We start from the raw sequence: 24,859 nt of genomic DNA, 5'->3' as shown, positions 1-24,859 counted from the left end.
GAAGGGCTTTGGAGTGCCCTGCCCTCAGGAAGGGCCTTCTTATGTTAATTTGGCTACCTGGCTGGTTGTAGCCTAGAGGGCAAGGTGGGAGAGACAAAGAGGAGGAGAGGGAGAAGCCAGAGAGAGTTGAGCAGAGTGGATCCAGAGAGAGGCCGGAGCTGGGAGTGCGGGAGATGAGAAAGTTTGAAGATTGAATAAACGGTAACTAATCAGCAACCAGTTTGTTCCTCGTTCTTCTTTCGCCTGTCCTTGACCACCGGCCGTCCCGATCCAGTCCACACACTGCGGTTCCAGAGCACCGAACGCGGGTGGTGAGACAGAGCTGCCCGGAGAGCCCGCGAGTACACTCGCCCCTCGGCGAGCTTTAGTTTTTTACACTGTTGCTCATAGATTTGCTCGAGTGGGCACCAGTAACATCTCCATTGTGAGACTTGTCACTGTTTTGGGTATATAGAATACACCACAGGTAGCTTGCCAGGCTCTGTCTTGTGGGTGAGATACTCTCGGTAACTTGCCAGGTTCTCCAAGAGGGGCGAGGAATCAAACCCGGGTTGGCCACGTGCAAAGCAAACGCCCTACCTGCTGTGCTATCACTCCAGACCATTCTATCAACATATGCATCAAAAGTAATGTTTTAACTCAGAACTTGACAAATGGCATATGGTAATTCTCAAAAAGAATATTAGTTATGCTCATTACTGATGTTAGATGATGGATAAATGAATAAATGCAATTTTAAAGGTACCTTATGTTTTTACTAGTTATTTTACACACTTAAATGCCAAATTAAATAGGAATTTCTATCTTTATTATAATATTAATTAAAATACTTTAGTTATTATTTTTGTCTCCTAGGTATCACCAGACAAAACCTAATGTATGAAACAAACATTTTTTTGTGTGTTTGAATTTATATTCCTTTGGCTTTCTAACTCTATACCAGTGCAACATTTTCTCCTTGCTTTTGCTATAGTGATTTATGTAACACTAGTTTTATGTAACCTCCTTGTAATAGTGACTTTTGGTTTTCACTTACATTTACCCATATACCTCCTTCAAGCCAATCTCTCTTTCATTGATTTGTCTCTTTCTAGTCTAACAGTTCCTTAGATGATTTTTTTTTTTTTTTTTGCATCACACCTGGCTATGCACAGGGATTACTCCTGGCTCTGCACTCAGGAATTACACCTGGCAGTGCTTGAAGAAACATATGGGATGCTGGGAATCAAACCATGGTCGGCCGTGTATAAGGCAAATGCCCTATCCACTGTGCTATTGCTCCAGTCCCCCTAAGATGATTTCTAACATGTTCTCTGGGCATAAAACCATTTCTTTCCATGGATACGCGATTCAGGTAGTTTCTCTTCACAGGCCAGGTGGACTTGAGATGGTGTTGCTCATCTCTGTGGCTTAGACAACTTTGTAGACATTTGTAAGTCATTACTTGACAATCATGCGCCCACAGATGTGTGCTTTGCTTGTCTCTGATGCTTGGGTTGTAGGCCTCATTCACTCTGTGGCTCAGTGACCATTTGCTGCCCATTTGCCATTTTGTGGTTTGAATGAAATAGATAACTTACCTTGGTTTATCAAATTTTCCCTGTGTAGACACGTATAGTTTAGAATTGATGGTTACTGCCAACAGTGGGTTCATTACTGCAGGTACCTTCATTTTATTGATTACCTCCTACGTATACATCATGGTCACAATAAGAAAATGCTTTTCAGGTGATTTATCTAAGTTTTTTCTATTATTTTACCTCAATCACTGTAGTGATTTTATTCTTTGGATCATGTATGTTTACATATATGTGCCCATTTCTCACAGTGTCAGTGAATAAATTTCTTGCAATTTTGGACTTTCAATTGAAAAATATGTAAAATGAAAGCCATTGATATTGTAAATTTGAAATACTTTTGTTTTGCAGCCACATCTGATGGTGCTATGCACTCAGGAGTCACTTATGGTGGAGCTCTGAGGGTATGGAGTGCCGTATGGAGTGCCAGGGGGATTGAACTGGGGCCAGCTGCAAGCAAGGTAAGTACCCTGCCACTGTAGTATCTTTCTGGTCCCTAAACCTTGAAATATTTTAAATTCTCTTCCTCTCATCAATTTCTTATCTTTTAATATTCTCTATTGAACAACAAAACAAATATGCTTAAGTGAGCATCAATAAATATGTTTTTTTTGGACAGTTTTACATGCTACTGTTATTTCTGATTTTTCATTCCCCATGCATGCATACCCATTATTTATTTATTTATTTATTCATTTATTCATTTATTTATTGTGTGTGTGTGTATGTGTGCGTGTGTGTGTGTGTGTGTGCTTTGCAGTGTTGATGGGGCTCTGAGCTCCCTCAGGTGATTTTGGCCTACTAGGCAGTGGTTCAGCCCTAGAACAGAAGGATGTGGTGCTATTTCAACTCTGTCCTCATGATACTCATTCTTGACTGACTCATTCTTGTAACTATTCTTAGTTACAAGGCTCATGGAGTTCCCATTAATGTATGTTAAATGGAACTTAAGCATTTACTTTCTTGCTGATTCAGTGTTGGGTTGTGTTCATACAAGAGTCTAGAAATGCTGTGGAATGATGTAGGGAGAAGTAATCACATAAAAAAAGTAAGCCTGGAAGAAGGCTTGTTATTATCAGTGAAAAATAAAGAAGCGACAATATTATTCAGGTATGAAACTAGCATTCAAATATGGTTTGTTTCAATATATTTTAGACAATTATAATTATATGTGCAGAGATTTATGTTAGGTTGAAATGTATAATATTTAAATAGTTGTCTGTATTTAAGATAAAGAACAATTTCATATAGTTAGATACTAAGAGATTACTGATGTGTTAAATATTATTGTACTCCTATTTTTCTTGAACATTAGTTTTAATAAATGGGCATCCTATAAATTTTATCTCAGAAACATCTGTCCATAGTTTTGGAGGTTGGATAGCACATAGGTGGTGTTAGGGGCTGTTCCTGGCTCTGTCAGGGAACCATTAGTGGTACCAAGGACTGAATTGGGGTGAGCAGCATACAAGGCAAGTACCTATCTACCTTATCTCTGCAGGCTCATAACCATCTCTTTTTACTAAAATGTAACTACTTATATCTTTCCCTAATATAATTCTAATTTTAATTTATGAATCTGAACGATTTTCTCAGTTGCAGTTTTCTCATGAATATTTTAATTTTCTAGTTATGAACATTAAATTATTTCTCATAACATGTTTGAAAATGTTGTAATAGCACTACAGCTTATTTTTATTTATTTCTCACAATGGAGACATTACTGGTGCCCACTCGAGCAAATTGATGAACAATGAAATGACAGTGCTACAGTGCTTATTTATTTATTATTTTTTATTATTGGGTCACACCCAGCGATGAACAGAGGCTACTCCTGGCTCATGCACTCAGGAATTATTCCTGGCAGTGCTCAGGGAATCACATGGGATGCTAGGAATCGAACCCAGGTTGGCTGCATGCAAGGCAAATGCCCTACCCACTCCAGACCCCATAGAGCTTAATTTTAATTTCTCTGTTGCAACTACAATAAGCAATTTTTTTAATTAAAATTTTTAAAAAATTTTTTTTTGTAGTGAGTCACAGTGAGGGTACAATTACAGATTCACACATTTTTGTGCTTGTTTTACCCTCATGCAATGTTTGAGAGCCCGTCCCTCCACCAGTGTCCATTCTCCACCACCAATGAACCCAGTATCCCTCCCACCCCCTGATCCCATCCCCCTCGCCGCACCCCGCTAAAGATACCTTTAGCTTCAATATCGTGGAGGGTTTTGCCAACCTCGTCTTCGATGTACCTTATGGATTGTGGTCTGATGTTGAGGTCTTTAATACATTTTGATCTGATTTTTGTGCATGGTGTCAGGTCGAGCTCTAAGCCCATTCTTTTGCATGTGGTTGTCCAGTTATGCCAGCACCATTTGTTGAAGAGAATTTCTTTGCTCCACTTCACATTTCTTGCTCCCTTATCAAAGATTAGATGATAGTACATTTGAGATTGTGTGTTCGGATATTCCACTCTGTTCCATTGGTCTGTGGCTCTGCCTTTGTTCCAGTACTATGCTGTTTTAATTGTTACCACTTTGTAGTAAAGTTTAAGGTTGGGGTGGGTGATGACTCCCATCATCTTTTTTTCCAAGAATTTTTTTAGCTATCCGTGGGCGTCTATTATTCCATATGAATTTCAAGATTGCATGATCCATTTCTTTGAAGAATGTCATGGGTATCCTTATAGGGACCGCGTTGAATCTGTATAGTGCTTTGGGGAGTATTGCCATTTTGACAATGTTGATTCTCCCTATCCATGAGCAGGGGATATGTTTCCATTTCCTCATGTCCCCTTTTATTTCATGGAGTAGCGTTTTATAGTTATCTTTGTAGAGGTTCTTTACTTCCTTGGTTAAGCTGATTCTGAGGTATTTGATTTTCTGGGGCACGATTGTGAACGGGATTGCTTTTTTCATGTCCCTTTCCTCTGTCTCATTGTTTGCATATAGGAAGGCCATGGTTTTTTGGGTATTGATTTTGTAGCCTGCGACCTTACTGTGAAGGTCAATTGTTTCTAAGAGTTTCTTAGTAGAGCTTTTAGGCTTCTCTAGATATATTATCATATCGTCTGCAAATAGTGAGAGTTTGATTTCTTCCTTTCCTATCTGAATGCCCTTAATATCTTTTTCTTGCCTAATGGCTATGACAATAAGCAATTTTTCTTAAAGTGAGTTTTTTGGTTATAACATAAAAAAGTTATAATTAACTTTTGGTATTAACTTTATTAACTTTTGGTATCATGAATGTGATTTGTAGATATTTGTATATTATCACCACTACTGTGTTCATTGACTGTCAATTTCATTGACAGTAAATTATGATGGAAAAAAATCCTGAAAATATTAGAAAAGATTCAGATACAATCTTGTATGCAGTGCAATATTTCTTTTCAGTGTTTCCAGTGTAGTCTTTTGTGCATTTAATTTTAATGAGTACTTTGCTTTTCCTGTGATTATTGATTATTGGGATTTCTTTTTTGTTACTAGGTTGGCTGTTGCTGTCCTCTGCTGTTGCATCCAAAGGTGTCAGTGATCACACTTGGTACCAGTACTGGGCATCGAACAGGGTCTCACACATGCAAGGCATATGCTCTTCCATTGAGCCACATCCATGGCTTATCAATTATTTGTTCTAAGTTCTACTATTTTAAGATGGATATATAGCACATACCTTCTTTTTTTTATTCTTTGTTAAACTCTTTATTAATCTAAAACCATTTTTTCAAGTCTTACATTGCACATTTCCATTATTATTGTGAAAATTTTTTTAAATGGCATTTCAGGGGCTGGAAAGATAGTAGAGCAGACAGGGCACTTACTATGTACATGGCAGACCCAGGTTCAAATCCAAGAACTTCAAATGGTCAACCATCACCAGGAGTGATCCTTGAGCACAGAGCCAAGAGTAGCTCTGAGCAGGACTGGATGTGTTCCAAAAGGAAAAAAAAATCTGAGTGAAGATTACATTGAGTCTTTAGATTGTCTGCCTTTGATTCCTTGGTGTGTTGGGTTTTTATTTTTTATTTATTTTATTTTTTTGTTGTGAGTCACAGTGAGGGTACAGTTACAGATTCACACCTTTTCGTGCTTGTTTTTCCCTCATGCAATGTTCGAGAGCCCATCCCTCCACCAATGTCCATTCTCCATGACCAATGAACTCAGTATCCCTCCCACCCCCCCGATCCCATCCCCCCCGGCCCCACCCCGGCTCTGTGGAGGGGCATTCCAATTTGTTCTCTCTCTCTCTCTCTCTCTCTCTCTCTCTCTCTCTCTCTCTCTCTCTCCTTTTTGGGTGTTGTGATTTTCAGTAGGGGCACTGAGTGGCCATCATGTTCAGTCTCTAGTCTACTTTCAACACGCATCTCCCTCCCCGCGCAGGATCTCCAATCACATTTTACTTGGTGTTCCCTTCTCTATCTGGAATGACTTTCCCCCAGCGTGTGAGGCCAGCCAGCTTCCAAGCTATGGAGCCAACCTCCTGGTATTATATACTACTATTCTTGGGTATTAGTCTCCTACTCTGTTGTTTTATATTCCACAGATGAGTGCAATCTTTCTATGCATGTCCCTCTCTTTCTGGTTCATTTCACTTAGCATGATAATTTCCATGTTAATCCTCTTATATGCAAAGTTCATGACTTCATCTTTTCTAACAGCTGCATAGTATTCCATTGTATAGATGTACCAAAGTTTCTTTAACCAGTCATCTGTTCTTGGGCACTCGGATTTTTTCCAGATTCTGGCTATTGTAAACAGTGCCACAATGAACATATAAAGTAGCACATACCTTCTTTGTCTATTTAGAACCAACTTTATTTTAAAGATGCTAATCTCTTATCTGCTATTATTTGCTATCCTAAAACCATTTTCCACAGTACTGTATTTACTTTTATTTTTATACTGAATTTATCTCCAAACAAGGGTATTTATCTGTGAATTAATATATAGAACTTTTGAAGTCTATATATAAACAACTTGATAAACTTGCATGTATAACAATGTATGATTTTTACTTTAATAGTTTGGATATTATCAATAATTTTCTTGTTTGTTAATGAAGGGCTTGGTTATTAAGCTTTCACTTAATTTAAAAAATATTCTTGCACTGTTTTTGCATTTTTCTCTTTTTCATGTTTAAATATTCAGTTGACTTCACTGAGTTTATGTTGAAAGGCAGAGTTCTGCATCATTCCAAATTTTTTCTGTGTCAAGCATCATTGACAATGACAATTCAATGACATCATTGACAATTACTCAAGCATGATTGAATAATTCATCAGTCAACACTGGTGTTCATAGTTCTATAGTAGTTTCCTGGGAAGGCATACTAAATTTACTTGGTTATTTTCATTCCATTCTTCAATTGGATGATATCTTGACTGAAAGCATAAATATGACCCAAACTACTGCTTAAATTGCCAGCAACTATCTTATAAGCAACTATCTTATATCTTATAGGACAAAGACAAATTTCTTATTCTGGATGCCAGTTTGGATGCTGTCTGATCTGAAATTCCAACATGATTAGAATCACTCATCTTGACCTGTTTTCTTCCTGTCTCAAGATCTTTGCAAATGGCCCTAATAAAATCTGGACTACTCCATTTAATCTTCACTAGAAACTTATTGGCATAATCTAGATAATCATTACTATTTAGATGATGTCTTTCTTGTAATAATCTTTTCCCCTAATACCATTATGAGAGTTGTGTTAGTATTTAAAGTCATTTACTGTCTAAATCCATCAATATGTTGTCAATTTCCAGGTTGAAATCAATATTTTAATCCAGAAATATATATAGCACTTGGTATATGGTAGGTGCTCAAGAGAATATTAATTATGCTCATTAGTGATATTAGTTGAGAGGATAAATGTCTGTTTAAAACAGCTATGGCTTTTAATGATGGTATGGCCTACGCAAATATAAAAGTTAATGAGTTTCTGTTTTTTAAATATTAATTGAAATCAAAAATTTATTAGTTATTATTTTGTTTTTGGTCTTTTAGGTTATCACCAGACAAAATCTAATGTATGAAACAAATGACTCTGAAGTGTCTGAATTTATATTCGTGGGACTTTCTAACTCTAGACCAATGCAGCATTTTCTTCTTGTCTTTGCTACAGTGTTTTATGTAACAATAGTTTTGGGAAACCTTTTTGTTGTGCTTACGGTGATTTTTGATCCTCATTTACATTCTCCCATGTATTTCCTTCTAGCCAATCTCTCTTTCATTGATATGTCTCTTTCCACTGTAGCAGTTCCTCAGATGATCTCTAACGTGTCCTCTGGGCGTAAAACTATTTCCTTCTATGGATGTATTATCCAGATATTTTTCCTTCACATTTTAGGTGGAGTTGAGATGGTGTTACTCATCTCCATGGCCTTAGACAGATATATAGCCATTTGTAAGCCTCTCCATTACTTGACAATCATGAACCCACGGATGTGTGCTTTGCTTGCCTCTGCTGCTTGGATTATAGGTCTCATTCACTCTGTGGTCCAGTTAGCATTTGTTGTTCATTTGCCTTTTTGTGGTCCGAATGAAATAGATAGCTTTTACTGTGACCTTCCTTGGTTTATCAAACTTGCCTGTGCAGACACCTATGGATTAGAATTGATGGTTACTGCCAACAGTGGGTTCATTTCTATTGGGACCTTCATTTTATTGATTGCCTCCTATATATACATCTTGGTCACAGTAAGGAAACGCTCTTCGGTGATTTGTCCAAGGCCTTTTCTACTCTTTCAGCTCATATCACTGTGGTGCTTTTATTCTTTGGGCCATGTATTTTTATCTACATGTGGCCATTTCCCACGGTACCGGTGGATAAATTTCTTGCCATTTTAGACTTTCTTATAACGCCCATTCTGAATCCAGCTATTTACACTTTGAGGAATAAAGATATGAAAATGGCAATGAGGAGACTAAGTAGTCAAATCCTAAACTTGAAAATGACCCTCTAAATACCAGAAAAAAGCACAAGTGGTCATTTTGGTTAAACTAGTGTTCACAAAAATGTTAATACCATTATGAGATAACTTATTCTTTTTGCTTGTTTGGTTTTATTTTTTTGGGCCACATCTGGCAGTGCTCAGGGCTTCCTCCTGGCTCTGTGCTCAGGGATCACTCATGGTGGGGCACTTGGGAGCATATGAGGTGCCAGGTTAGCAGGTTCAATTGGCACATGCTAACTGTACTATCTTTCTGGCCCAGCTTAATTTTTAATTCACTAGCCTAAAACATCGTGGACAGTTTATTCTACATAATGACAATAAAGTCATTATACACTTTGGTATAAAGTTGTTTTATATAATTAAAAAAAAGAAAATACATTCTGTGTGGCTAATGTTTTGGTGGCTCAATAGAATTTTGATAGTTTATTAGTTTCAAGTAGCAGTGCTATGTTCACAGAGCAACTGATACATGCTGATCACTGTTCCTTACCACTAAATTGAAAAGTATTCATATGTAAAGAGAGTGATTGATTCTTGTAACCACTTAAAAAACCTAGAAAACTTGCTTTAGGGTGGTTTTTATTTCTTGTTGCTTCTTTTCCACCTGTTTCTTGTATCCTGACTATGCTTGGGGTTTACTCCTGGCTCTGTGTTCAAGGATCACACCTAGTACTGCTTGGGAGACAGTATGTGGTGCCAGGGATCCAACTAGGGTTGGCTTTGTGCAAGGCAAGCACCTTCCCTTCTGTACTCATTCAGGCCCACAGTCATTAGTATTTTGAATCACATTTTAGAATCTTGTCACCAGGATGGCAAAAGTATATCTTTGTTCTTTCACCGTTGCTATTACTTAAAGTAGGGAATAGGTAAATATACAACAATTAAACGTGTTAGCTAGCTAAAGAGAGAACAACGTTGGTGAAAAAATATAAAAATAAAGAAGGATCTCCTTTGTACATAATTGGTTTCTAATGTAGATGTAATTAATATCCATGCGATCAATATAGGTACACTTAGCATGCTGGGCTAGGGCATTTGCCTTCCATGCAGTTGATCATGGGTTTGATCCCCAGCATCCTGTGTGATCCCCTGAGCCTGCCAGGAGTGATTCCTGAGTACAGAGCCAGGAGTAATCACTAAGCACCACTGGGTGTGGCCCCAAAACTAATATACATAAATACATGTATATATACATATTGCATTCTTTTTTTTTTGTTTCGCCAGCTAATACTAATTTAATTTTCATCATTTCCAAGGGCAGAATAAAAGTGCTCAAATCATGTATGTTCCAAAGCTTTATTGCACTTGATACACAAATTTTTATTTATATTTATTTATTTATTTATTTTAAAAAAATTTTATTGAATCACCATGTAGAGGGTTACATAGTTCTCAGGATTATGTCAGTTATACAATACTCAAACACCCTTCTCTTCACCAGTGCCCATCTTCCATCACCAACCCCCCCAGTATACCTGCCGCCCCCTCCCACCTCCCCAGTCCCCACCCTTGTAAGTGATAAGTTTCACTTCGTTTACGCCTTATCTCGATTACATTCCATGTTTCAACACACAACTCACTACCGTTGTTGGGGTTTCCCCCAAAAAAGAAAAGCAGTCCTATTGCCAAGGAGGCATTTGATAGTTCTCCACTGCTAAGAATATAGAGATATTAAGTCCCGCTGTTTGTTACATAACTTTTCTTTTTCCCCCTTGCCCCGCGCCACCGAGTTCCCGCCTGTTTAGTAATCGCCACGCTGCCTGACAAGGGAAAAAAAACCGAAAACCGAAAAGGATGGTTATTTCCCGTCATCAGCAGGCGTGGGGCTCTGGCTTAGTTGATAGACTAGTAGAGTGTCTGCAAGCAGTTTCTGGAACTGAAGGTCTTGTGCTGGTATCGGCTCCGGCTCAAGATTCCACCAGCATCCCACTGTTCCATGTACCTAATTTTTCCCCTTATATCCCATTCCCACGCCACCAGTTCTGTTTGCTTAATGGACATCACACTATAGTTGACTCCACGCCGCGTTTCTTCCCGAGAAAGAAGAAAATTTCTTCTCAGCCGGAGTGGGGATATAGCTTAGTTCAGTCTAGAGAGATGGCTACCACTTTGATTGCCTTCAATATTTCAGCAAAAGACTTACTATTCTTGTTAGGATCTCCCACGAAAGTCCGACCCATTAAGAAGGAACCATTACATATTGCTGATACTAAGATGACATTAGGTTTTAGGTTTTGGGTTTCTGTATAAAGTCCAGGGAAAGTACAACCAGAAATAACATCACTACAAACTTTTACCCTTTTATGGTGCTCATAAGATGGAGAAACCTAGTGAGAGGCTCGGCGTCTCCATTTTGCGCTCAGCAAGCCGCGGCCCCTGCGCTGTGCTCGGGAGGAAGGAGTTGAGAGAGAGAGGTTAAAAGAATTGGGGGATGCCCGGTTCCCACTGTTTCAGCCCGCCGTGGGGTCTCCGATTGCGTGCCGGAATTAGTTCAGTGGGCTGCTTGGAGTCCAAGGGCGCGTCCTTGGGTTCTTCCATCATGCTCTCTCCGCGACAGGGTCCAAAGGGCACATATTGCATTCTAATTAGCAAACATAAAGTAAAATTTAGCAGTAACAATACAGGAAGTAAGATAAAGCAGTAACAATAATACCAGAAATCTCAACAAACCTTTTCCATCAATGGATAGATTATCTTGGCATATAGTTAAAAAGAAAATAATACCTTAAAATGAAAAATATTGGCTAAATTGACTTAATAAACATTGATAGAAATTTTCATCCCCAAATAAAAGAATATGCATCCTCTCAAGTGCATACAGAATGCTCTTGGGATTGAACATAAAATAAGTCTTAACAATGTTGAAAAGCATTGTCAATTTTCTTTTCTGAACATAATATGGAACTAGAAATCAACCAAAACATAGAATCAGAATAACAAAGCCTCAAATGTGGAGACTAACTGGCACACTTATAATAAAAAAATTCTCAGGATAAATGAAAAATTTAAAGAGATATAAAAACTACCTGGAGACTAATGCAAGGCAAAAATATCTATCAGATCCTATAGGACACAGAAAATGTGCTATTAAGAGATAAATAAGGATTATTCACCTCTATTAATTCTATGTTTTGCATTAGAGGATCACATCAAAGAAAAAGTCTCAAATCATTATTCTAACATCACATCTAAAGGAAATAGAAAACAAACTAAAATAAATTTAACCAAAAATTGGAGGAGGAGGAAAATAATGAATTATGAAATCAATAAATGAGATAAAACCATAAACAATTGAAAGATCAACAAAACCACCAACTATTTTGCAAGAATAAATAAAATTGGCAAATCATTGGCATGGATCATAAAGATAAGAAGAGAGGAAACACTAATTTAAAAAATAAAAAATGAAAGAAGCCAAATTACATCTCACTATAGAAATACAAGAGACTTTTAAGATCTGTATGAATAGCTGTATGACAAAAAAGGGGTAACCTAGAAGAAATATAGTCTTGTAAAACCAAGTCATAAATAGCTTGAATGTCACTGTCACTGTCATACCGTTGTTTGTCAATTTACTCGAGTAGGCACAAGTAATGTCTCTATTACCTGAGATTTTAAGCCCTGAGATTTTAGCAGCCTCTCCTTACTTGTCTTTCCCAATGACTGGAGGCTTTTACAGGGTCAGGGGAATGAGACCTATTGTTACTGTTTTTGGCCTATCAAATACACAACGGGTAGCTTGCCAGGCTCTGCCATGTGGGCGGGATATTCTCGGTAGCTTGCCAGGCTTTTGAGAGGTATGTATATATCTGTTACTGTATTTTGGATATGAATACGCCACAGGGAGCTTGCCACGCTCTCCCAAGTGGGAAATAGACTCTTGATAGCTTTTCAGGTCCTCTAAGAGGGAGAACTAGGTTATTAGATGTCTTGAGGCTGCATTCCGTGCACTTCTGGGAGTTTGGTTTTATAGTCTCTGGATGATGGGATTACACGGTGCTGGGGGAAGTCTCTGCGTGTGACTGTCTAGCTACTGGAAAATGGGGGATCTGGGTGGAAAAGGCCCAGTCCCAGTCTGAGCAGCCTTGGAGATTTCGGCCCTGGGTCCCGCACACCTGGATTCATCTGCCAGCTTCCCCATGCTCGTCCGAATGTGTGGAGAGTGGCCTGAGCATGAATAGCTTGAATTAAATTGAATTGAATTGAATTCAAATAGCTTGAGTAGACCTATCAAAAGTTCAGTATAAAAACAGTAATGAAAATCTCAAGAACGTAGGCCTGAATATATAAAAATGCATTTTGAAAATATAGGCAACCCCTCCTTGTTATTGGTTTCATAATGTACCTGGAAATTTAACTCCAGTGATAAGAGAAATAAAAGAAAAAGTGAACAAGTGGAACTACATCAAACAACAATGTTTCTGTATTGCAAAAGAAAAGTAATTATCATTGAAACAAAGAGATGTTCACCTAATGGGAGTAAATGTTGACATAGCATACATTAGTCAAGGTATAAACTTGCAAAACTAAAAAGATTAGAAAACAAGCAGTCCTAGTCCCCAAAGGATGAAAATAGCTGAGTAGAAACTTACATGAAGGCATCCAGGTGATCAATATGCACATACAAAATTAAATAGCTCATTGTTACTATATCTGGTAAATGCAAGCCAAAACAACAATAAGATATCACCAGTACTATGAGAATTGTTTATATTACAAAGGTCAGAAACAGAACTGCTGGTCAAGTGAGAGTGACACACATCAAGAAAACAGGAAAAAAAGTGTTGGTGGAGGTGTGGCAAAAAAGGAACCCTCATTCACTGTTGGCTGGAGTGTCATCTGGTCCAGCCCATCAGTATTGAGAAAACAATGTTGAGAGTTCTTAAAACAGTAAGTATAGAGTTTTAATTTGATCTTCAATTGATTTTTCCAATTTCTTGACATCTAGCCTCCAGACACAGAAACAAAATTAAAAAATATTTATGCATTCCTATGCTCACTGCAAGTCTTAGCACAACAGCAAGGATATGTAAGCAACCCAAATGCCTAACATGAATGAATAAAGAAGTTGTTATATATATAGACAGTGGAATACTGTGCAGCCACAAGAAAATACAGTCCAAGGAAATCTGGAAGGATTTGAAAGGTATCATGCTGAGTGAACTAAACCAGGCAGAAGGACAAATACAGAATATTAGACATGGGGTTAGGCTGAATGGAAGTAACACTGGTGCATAGATGGAGACTTGTAACACACGGGTGGTGACTAAGGTAGGTGATAGTATGCAGTAAACATTTTCCTGATATAAGTGCTGATGAACTAACAAAGACTCCTTAATTTGAGAAAATCTCTGACTCTTTGGAATATTTTTAGGGTGCCTGCTTATAAGAAATCTATTGGTCTAACAATGTCTATGCCTTTAAGATGTTACTTCACTGGTAAAGCAATTCAATGTCTAACATGTCCATTTGCATAAATATGATGCACAGAAATGATACATAGACATATTGGAGGAAAGACCCAAGATCCTTTGAAGTTGATGGGAATGAAAAGATGGTGTTGTCCAATGGTATTGGGTTCCAGAGGGCTATGAAAGGAGCTTTCTTGGTCTCCAGAAACAGAAGAAGGGGTCTCAAATGGTGTAGAAATTGTAAGGCAGGCTGAGGGCTGATGACTTTGATACACCTAAATTTTTTGATACCCCTAATTTGAATGATTTTTACTTGATTTTAATTTTACCGTGGATGATCATGTTTCATCTTTACCATGCTCAAAGATATTAAGCGTTTATACGTGAGTGAATGACAGTCTTTACATTTGTTAAGAATAATTTGACTCTCAATAGATAGGATAGATTTTCATACTATTTCAGAAATCTTTATATTGCTATGTTAATGAAGGGCAGAAAACCAAGGAAGAAAACAAGTTTTCAAACCTTATAAACTGGGGAAAAACTAACATTTCCTAGATGGAGAAACAAAAGAATGGAGCTGGCCAGACACATATTTAGGTCTCTTTCAGTTTAAAGTTTTTATTCACTGTATCACTGTATCATTGTCATCCTGTTGTTCATTGATTTGCTCGAGTGGACCCAGTAATGTCTCTATTCATCCTAGCCCTGAGATTTTAGCAGCCTCTCTTTACTCGTCCTTCCCAATGATGCCACATTGGAGGCTCTTTCAGGATCAGGGGAATGATACACATCATTGTTACTGTTTTTGGCATATCGAATACGCCATGGGGAGCTTGCCAGGCTCTGCCGTGTGGGCAGGATACTCTTGGTAGCTTACCGGGTTCTCTGAGAGGAAGAACTGGACTATAAGAGGTTGCACAGCCTCGAATGTGGCTGTACGCTTTTGGGAGCTTTGTTTTATAGTCTCTGGTTCTTAGCCATTGATGGGATTACATGGTGCTGGGGCAGTTTGTGGGTGTGACTGCTAAGCTCCTGGAAAAAGGGGGATCTGGGTGGAGGAGGCCCAGTTCCTATGAGAGCAGGATTGGAGATCTCAGCCCTGGATCCCGCACATCTGGGTTCCTCTGCCAATTCCTTCATGTGTGAGGCTTGTCCGAGCATGCAGAGTGGTCTTGAGCAAGGATGTAGCTGGGTCCTGGAGGTCTTGCACTGCCAGGGCTCTGTTCAGGGTGGGAAGGGAATCTCGACCCGCCACTCTCTGAGGAGCCCTGGTGAAGAGTTTTTATTAATTGGAAAAATTGAACATCTCTCTTTTTTTTTCTCCCAAGTTTGAAATGCAAAATTACCAGAAATCAGTTCTAAGAAATGTTGTAGAATCTGGAAAGGTCATGTATCCTAATCTGAATAAATGATGGCATAATTCATGTCATTGCAATTCTTGAGAAGAGAAGTTCTACTAGAGCTAGATAACTCACAGTGGAGTATCTTTTCAGGCAATGAAGTTAGACATGCATGCACTCTTTTCATGTAGAGTCTGGGATTAACTCAGAGTGACCAAGTACCCAGAACCTAGTGTTCCTCTCTAGAAACCATTCAGAGGCTACAAATCAGAGCCAAAAGATACATACTCAAGAAATTTGAATATTTGAAGACAAGAACTGGGTAAGTTTCCAGATATCCTGATATTTGCTTTTTAGAATAATTTTCTCTTTTTTTCTCTGTAAGGGATTGTAGAGATATTTTGTCATTAACACTTTGTCTCATTTGTTAACAGCTTCAGCTCACATTTTTTTGGGTCTGTTCCATTCCTGCTTCACTCATTTGTTGTCTACAGCAGACTATCCTACACAATTCTTTTAGATAATAAAAAGCTACTTTGAACACACACTTCTTGTCCAGAGTGATCAATTTCCAACTAACATGAATCAAATATTTCTTCCTTGTTCAAGTTCTCATTTCTTGCATGCATAAGATCTCAGTAAGGAAAGCCATCTGATAACTGAGATATTTGTAATAGCTTAATGTGTGATAGATTAATGGAGCATCCTTCCCTTAGGAACATGAGTAAAACTAGGGAAGGCTATATATTAACTTGCAAGAAAGCTCTCTCTTAAAAAATTTTTAAAAATTTTATTGAATTACTGTGAGATTACAAAGCTGTTCACAATTGAGTTTCAGTCATGCAATGTTCCAACACCCATTGCTCCACCAGTGTAATTTCTCAGCACCAGTGTCCCCAGTTACCCTCTCACTACCCCCCCACCTGCCCCCACCAAAACCACCATCCACTCCTGTCTGCCTCTATGTCAGGTACCTCTCTTCTCTTTCTTTTTCTCGTTTTCATTTTAGACATTATGGATCACAATACAGATCCTGAAAGGTTATCATGCATATCCCTTTACCTTACCAGAGAGTCTCTTCCCCGGGGCACCTTGGAGGGGATGGGCTCCAGCTTCCCTCCCCACCCCGAGCAGAGCTCCCACAGGCTGAAGACCGCTGGAACCTAGCTACAGCCATGCTGGAGGCCCCTCTCCACATGTTCGGACGGGCCTCATGCATGAAGGTACCGGCAGAGGAACCCAGGTGTGTGTAATCCCATCAGATGGCCAACATCCAGAGACTTAAAAGTGAGCTTCTAGAAGCGATATCTTATAGTCTACTTCTCCCTCTGGGAGAAACTGGCAAGCTTCTGAGAGTTTCCTGCCTACATGGGACAGCCTTGCAAGCTTCCCATGGTGTATTCATATGCTAAATCCAGTAATAAGCTAGATCCCATTCCCCTGACCCTGAAAGAGCCTCCAGTGTGACATCCTTGTGAGGGCCAAGTAGAGACTTCTAAGATCTCAGGGAAAGGGTGGATGGAGAGGTTACTGAGCCCGCTCGAGAAATTGATGATTAATGGGATTTCGTGGTTCGTCATTCGTGATCCCTTTACCGACTTTGAACACACAATTCTAGTCCAGAGTGATCATTTCCAACTAATATTGTCATAATTGACCCTCCTAAATTTTAACTAGCCTCCACAGCCTTGTGGTAATTTCCAACCATTGAGAAAAACCTCTCTCAAGCTAGGTGATAGAAGGAAATAATTTGGGATTTTGGGACATTTAGATTGCATAGCTAATTAAGCTCTCACTCTGTCATTTTATCATAATTTCCCATCAAATTGATCATCTTAATCTCTTGCTGCATTCACTTTTTTCTTTATTATCTATTTTCTTTTTGATCTAAAAAGTGTATTTAACTTACTATTTAAAAATACCTCTTGCAGGTGCTAAAAAAGACAGTAGAAATGGCATCTGTGCCTGTATGTTCATTGCAGTGCTGTTCACAATACTCAGAATCTGGAAACAACCTGAGTGCCTAAGAACAGATGACTACTTAAAGAAACTTTGGTATATCTATGTGTGTTCACAAAAGAGGGCAGTGGGGCTCTATCTCTCCTGCCGCCCTTGTTCGGTAGTATAATGCTGCTTCTCCCAACCCCGGGAAGGCTGATGGAGATGGGCATGTGAAGGAAGGAACGAGTGCCAGGCTGGTCGTATCAATTGCGGTTTATTCCAATCTCCGTTCCCCTTCTGCTTCTGTCTCTTCATCCCTCTGCTTCTCTATCTCCCAAGCCCCTCTTGCTCTCACTTCTTTCACCTTGTGCTCTACTTCTGTGTCTTCCCTGCTTCTGTGTCTTCTCCCGTGCTTCTGTGTGTTCTTTCCTACAGTCTTAGTTTATATAGCCATCACATAGAATGGTAACATAAAGGTCGGTCGGAACATTAACACATCAACAAAGAGAGGTAAGACCACTCCTCAAGGACAAAATCTCATCTAAGGAGATTACTCCAGGTTACTAGGAAATCTGCTCAAGGGTGGGATCCAAACAAGGGTCTGTCACTTTCTTCTTTCCTCAACTAGTAATCCACTTAAATAGTTGTAGTAAATATACTTCTAATATTTCTAGCAATGTCATTCTGTATAAGCACAGTAAGAGATATAAACTAAAAGTTTGGTTCTTCCTGAAGACATTCACTATATATTCTAGACCACAGTCCTCAGGCCAGGTTAATCTTCCTAATCCCAGCAGGGTTCTAGTCTCGTCATTACCTTTGGATCATGACAGCATTTGCCCGTGATCATGCCCTTAACTTATAGTTTAGTATTGTGGCGCTTTGGTCTGGCCCATTTCTATGCCAGGGTAGCTCACAGCTTGCTCTGGGTCCATTCCGTCCCTTGTGGGGACCCTGCTTTTGGGGTGCTAGGAACTAAGGGCAATTGAGTCGAGAAAGCAGATGCCCAGGAGTAAACATTATTGGAATCAATCAACTCCCAAGTTACAAAGCATAATATTAACTGTCTTCCTGTGTCATACAGAAAGGACATTGCTTTAAGGTAAACTATGCAAAAGACACTAATTTACAATATAAGTTCAGAGTCCTTAGAAGGATCTGATCTTACAAGATAACAGAATCTGATTAGGGAAAAGGTGATGAACTGATTGGGGAGGAGAACACAGAGAAGAGTTTACAGATAAACAGAGGAATGGGAGCGTCTCCATCTCGGGAGCCCTGTGATGGGTGTAACCTGATAAACCTAAGTTCTCTGCAGCAAGGCTGAAAGGACAAACCCAGTGTTCTCCTACAATCTACACAGTGGAATACTATGAAGCTGTTAGGAGAGATGAAGTCATGAAATTTGCTTATAAGTGGAAGGTCATGGAGAGTATCATGCTAAGTGAAATGAGTCAGAAAGAGAGGAACAGACTTAGAAGGATGCACTCATTTGTGGAATATAAAATAACATAATATGAGACTGACACCCAAGGACAGTAGACACAAGGGCAAGGAATATTGTTTCATAGTTGGAAGCCTGTCTCATGAGCTGGGGGAGAAGGCAGCTGGAACAGAAAGGGGATCTCTATGTCAATGATGGTTGGAGGGATCATTTGGGTTGGGAGATGTGCACTAATGTAGATAAAGGACCAAACGTGATAGCCTCTCAGTATCTATATTGCAAACCATAATGCTTCAAAGTAGAGAGAGAGTATGGTGGAAATTGCCATAGCGGTAGGGGGAGGGTTGGAAAGTGGGGGGGGGATATACTGGGGACATTGGTGGTGGAGAATGTGCACTGGTGGACGGATGGATGTTCTAGTTGTTCTATCATTGTATGACTGAAACTCAAGCATGAAAGTTTTGTAACTGTGTCTAAAAGTGATTCAATAAAAGAGAAAATTCCTCTTGCTTTTTAGCTAGTCTCTTTGTAAACATTTTGCAGAACATCATATTTCCTCCAATAAGCGTCATCTTTTTAAAATCTTCTTTTCCAGTTAATTAATTGTCATCTTTACCATTATTTTTGTTCTTCTTATTTGTTGTTACTCAAATTTCAGTCTGGTGGAATACTACTCATATTTTTGCTTTGTAGTATATTTCCATTGTTATTCCTATTTTATGGACATCCTAAAAAATTTGGTCAGACCCAATTTTTTCCTTTAGAAACATTTAGAAAGGAATTTAATCAGAAAAATTTCTTTGCTTTTATTTCCTGCCTATAATTAAGGAATCTTCAATAGTGAGGTTATAGTTCATGACATAAGAGTTTTGTTATAAGTCATAAATTTATTCACACATTTCTTCTTTAAAATTTTTCCTGTATCCTGAGTTCTACTTATTATATGTTTAATTTCTTTTTAAAAAATTAATAGTTTATTTTTAATTAGTGAGTCAACGTGAGTGTACAGTTACAGATTTATACATTTTTGTGCTCATGTTTCTCCCTTACAAAGTTTGATAACCCATCCCTTCACCAGTGCCCATTCTCCACCACCAGTAAACCCAACATCCCTCCCCCACTCCCCAGTCCCGTCTCCCCCCACCCCACACTGCCACTATGGCAGGGTATTCGCTTTTGTTCTCTCTCTCTGATTAGGTGTTGTGGTTTGAAATAAAGGTGTTGAGTGGCCATTGTGTTCAGTCTCTAGTCTATATTTGGCCCGCATCTTCTTTCCCCCACATGACCTCCAACAACATTTTACTTGGTGTTCCCTTCTCTGAGTTGCCCAGAATGAGAGACCAGCCTCCAAGCCATGGAGACAACCTCCTTGTACTTATTTCTACTATTCTTGGGTGTTAGTCTTATAGTCTATTATTCTATATTCCACAGATGAGTGCAATCTTTCTATGTCTGTCTCTCTCTTTCTGACTCATTTCACTTAGCATGATACTTTCCATGCTGATCCACTTATATGCAAACTTTCTTATTTTATTATATTACTTTATTGATACATATATTTTAGTGGGTATTTTTTTAATTTTGGGGTTACATATAGCAATTCTCAGGGGATACTCCTGGCTCTTCTCTCAGGAGTTACTCCTGGCAGTGCTTGGGGGAACATATGGGATGCTGGGGATCAAACCTGGCTTGGTCATGTGCAAGCAAATACCTTACCTGCTGTACTACTTCTCTGGCCCTGATATATATATATACATATATATATATATTTTGCATGTTTATATCAAAGCATTATCTAAGTATTTAAAAAATATTATCTAAATATTTGACAAATGATTAAATAAAAAAGATAAAAATAATCTTGCTCCAGCACCATATAGAGCTGCTTTTCAGTAAGTAAATAAAAACAACCATGATATATGAAAACTTTCTCAAGTATTTTATATGTGGGTAGAGATAAAAGTGGTGAATACTTATTAGAGAATCACTAAAAAATTAAATAGTATGATAAAAATAAAATATGTAAAAATTCAGATAAAGGAAGAAGTAAGAACATCGAGAGATTTCTGAAAGATGAAAACTGAGTAAGCAAGTAGAGTGTTTGAGACTCTCTAGGTGTTTGATGATTCAGAGCATTTCTTCTATACTTTTATCCTTTTATATCTGAAAGTAACCTAAATTCTATTTTCAGTCATGAATTTATATTCTACAAAGAAAGGAAATCTTGTCAATGCCTGGAATTGTGACTTAAAATATTTATTTAATTAGTGAACAAAAATTTATTGGGAGTGCCACTCAGGAGTAAACTATAAAGCTAATTCAGGAGTATATTATATATCTGCTTGTATAAGAAGATACTTTTTAAAAAGATGATGCTAATATTTTTATTTATTTATTATTGAAGCACAGTGAGGTACACAGTTACAAAGTTCTTTATGATTGGGTTTCAGTCATATAATGTCCTGACACCCGTGTGCATTTCCCACCATCATTGTCCCCAGTTTCCCTCATAAACCCCCACTATTTTTCTCTTTAGAAGATACTTTTGACTGTTTATTTTAAGTTTCTTATCATTGGTTTACATTACTTGTTCAGACATGGTCCCGGTAATATCATTTAAAAACCCAAATAATTTATAAACCAGAATCCCATATATTCCTCTGATCACTGCCAAGATTTTAATTTAAAAATAATCAAGGGCCCTTTATTGACTATTTCAAATTAATAATTGGGACTGTCAAATAATTAAATAATTTCTTTTGATGACAATTTCTTTTGCAAATATTGTGTAGCTTGTAGTTTAACTTTGTGTTAAGCAATTAGTATGAAAAATAAGGTCCTATGATAACTACTGATTGATGGGCGAATGACAACATTATTAATACGAGCCTACCTACATGATGATATATTCTCATTATTATATATTTATTCTCTAGTCCCAAAAATTTCTTCATTCAACAAATGTGAAGCAAGTAGTGATTAATATTAATCACTAATGTGACTATAATGAAGGTGGGTGCTGTTCATAGAACTGAGGCATGAGTTACCCAGGCACTTACATTTAATTTGAAGAGATGACATTTTTATTAAAAATTAAAAAATAATTTTTAGCATTAATTTCACTTTATTTACTTAAAAATGTATTTTATAGATTCTTTCATGATTTATTACATTCAATATTCCAACACCAATCCCACCACCAGTGCACCTTCCCACCTCAATTATTTCCAATTTTCCCAACTACCCATCAAGCCTGCCCTTATAGGAGGCCTTGAATAATTTATCTTATATTACTTTTTATAATTCACTAAAAGTGATCAAAAAATGTTTCCCTAGAAGAAGTTGTGTGAATGTTGTTGTATCTCATGATGGAGCCATTCAGGAGATGGAAGTTTTTATAACCATGACAGGCATAGTGACAATGCTCATAACAAAGGCAGATAGTCCTGCATTTCACAAATGAGGGAATGTTTGAACTGAAACTTTGAAAATTGGATGTTGTGTGTTAGAAAAGAGAATGAGGAAAGAAAGTGAAAGTTGAACGAAAGAATACCTTAAAAGCTTATTGAACAATCACTGTATCACTGTCATCCCGTTTCACGATTTGCTCGAGCAGGCACCAGTAATATCTCCATTGTGAGACTTGTTACTGTTTTTGGCATATCGAATACGCCACGGATAGCTTGCCAGGCTCTGCCATGTGGGCGAGATACTCTCAGTAGCTTGCCGGGCTCTCCGAAAGGGGTGGAGGAATTGAACTTGTAAAGTTGTTTACTTTTTTTTTAAAAGAAAGGGGAAAGGGGAATTCAATTCAATTCCTCTTTCTTTAAAAAAAGTAAAAAACTTTAAGACATGCACGAGGTGGGAAAGTGAGAAACAGAAGAAGGGGGGAAAGAGAGTGACGGAAAGAAAGATGGGGAAAAGGGAAAGAAAAAGGGAAGAGAGAGAGGGGAAAGTATAACAACCAAAATGCAGTTATGCAACAAGTTAACCTTTGTGCCTCAATTCCTCATCTATAAAATAGGGATAATATTCTAAACATTAGAGAGCTGCTGAAACGATGAAATGAGTTTCTAATATGAGTAACATAAAATAGATAAAAATGTGAGAAACTATATCCGGTGATACTTGGGGTTACTCCTAGTTTGGTGATTGAGGTCATCACTCCCAGAGGTTCTTGGGGGGCCTTGTGGTGCAAGGGATTGAAACTAGAACTTCCATATGCAAAGCATGTTGTTACAGTCATTTTATCTACATTCCTAAACCCTAGAAAGAGATTCTGAAAGTGATATGCTGGTATTAAGAGGTGACTCTACTGAATCCATTCACAAGATATCATAGTCAAAGATATTTGAAGATGATCTTGTAATTATTATTATAGCAAAATTATGTTATTGAAGTAAAACAATCCAGGTATAAGGAAATAGGAGCCATTTGTGTCATACTGAAATTAAGAGGGAAATAATTTCAGAAATGAAATTATTTGGTAGCATTAATTTTGAAAGCTGACACCTCTGACTAACTGTCCAGTAGGCACATGATGCAGATGTTTTAGCTCCATGAGATGTTACTATGTCACTATTTCATGGACTGAAACTTTTTTTGTGGGCATATAATTGAGTGGAAAGTTTTTTTTTCCTTCTTATAGGTAACATGAAAACTAACCTTGATATCTAAGGCAAAGGATAGAACCAATCATTCCAGGGTGTCAGAGGTTGTATTCTTGAGGCTTATGAATTCTTTTTTTTTTTTAATTTATTTTTTTTTTAGTTTTTAAGTGAGTCATCGTGAGAACAGTTACAGGGCTTTTATGATCGAGTCTCAGTCATACTATGCTCAAACACCCATTCCTTCACCAGTGCACATGTTCCACCACCAATAACCCCAGCATACCCCCCTCTTACTCCCCCTCTGCCTGTGTGGCAGATGATTTTCACTTTACTCTTTGCTTACTTTGATTACGTTCAATTTTCGATGAGATGGTGCTGCTCATCGCAATGGCTTTTGACAGATATGTGGCTATTTGTATGCCTCTCCATTACCTGACTATCATGAGCCCACGAATGGGTCTATACTTTCTAGTTACCTCCTGGATCATTGGCTGTTGGAATATTTCCTCTTTTCTAGCTGCTTTCTGGAGTTTTGTCACAGAAACCTAGCTGATCTTTGACCCGCAGATCTAAGGTGCTAGCCTAGTCTTTGGGATGTAAATTTCAGGTGCTGTCTAGTTTGTAATTGACATGTAGATTTCTTGCTGCAGCCCAGCCTGGTCTTTGGGATGTAAATCCGAGTGCTTTCAGCCCAAAGAAGGCTTTGGTTTTGGTTTGGTATCTTGTTTCGGGGGCAGATCCACAGGGCCAGATCCACCGAGAGAGATCGGGGAGAGACAGGTAGGAGGAGGGAGAGAAGCCAGAGAGAAGCAGAGTTGAGCAGTAGATCCAGAGAGAGGCCGGAGCTGGGAGTGCGGGAGATGAGAAAGTTTGAAGATTGAATAAACGGTAACTAATCAGCAACCAGCTTGGTCCTCGTTCTTCCTTCGCCTGTCCTTGACCACCGGCCGTCCCGATCCAGTCCACACACTGCGGTTCCAGAGCACCGAACGCGGGTGGTGAGACAGAGCCGCCTGGAGAGCCCGCGAGTACACTCGCCCCTCGGCACTCTTTAGTTTTTTACAATTGGCCTCATCCATTCATTTGTTAAATTAATTTTTGTAGTAGATTTGCCTTTTTGTGGCCCTAATATATTAGACAGTTTTTATTGTGACCTTCCTTGGCTCCTCAGATTGTCTGCACAGATACCCACAAACTGCAGTTTTTGGTCACTATCAATAGGGGGTTCATTTCTGTGGGTTGTTTAGTTCTGTTGGTCATTTCCTATATTTTTAGTCTGCTCACTGGAAATGTTCTTTTGGTGGTTTATCCAAGACCCTCCCCACTTTGTCAGCTAGTTTTAATGTGGTTTTGTTCTTTGGGCCATTATGTTTATCTACACATGGCCTTCTCTCACATCACACCTGGGTAAATATCTTGCAATTTGTGATGCGTTTATTACTCCTTTTCTGAATCCAGTCATCTGCACATTCAGGAACAGAGAGATGAAAGTGGCAATAAGCAGTCTGTACAGTCATTTTATGCATTACAGGAAGATTTCCTAAATGGATTATCTATGAAGCTATGCAGTTA

The 24,859-nt window shown here is 38.4% G+C and overlaps 2 pseudogenes; both read left to right on the top strand.

The window, feature by feature from the left end:
* Positions 1–7,609: 7,609 nt before the first annotated feature.
* Positions 7,610–8,547, top strand: LOC101544349 (olfactory receptor 4F6-like; annotated as a pseudogene).
* Positions 8,548–23,656: 15,109 nt separating this feature from the next.
* On the top strand, positions 23,657–24,831 carry LOC101544086 (olfactory receptor 4F15-like; annotated as a pseudogene).
* The last annotated feature ends 28 nt before the right edge of the window (positions 24,832–24,859 follow it).

Source organism: Sorex araneus, chromosome 3 (genome assembly GCF_027595985.1).
Source record: "Sorex araneus isolate mSorAra2 chromosome 3, mSorAra2.pri, whole genome shotgun sequence".
Lineage (NCBI taxonomy): Eukaryota > Metazoa > Chordata > Mammalia > Eulipotyphla > Soricidae > Sorex > Sorex araneus.
This window is presented reverse-complemented; position numbering and strand designations above follow the sequence as displayed.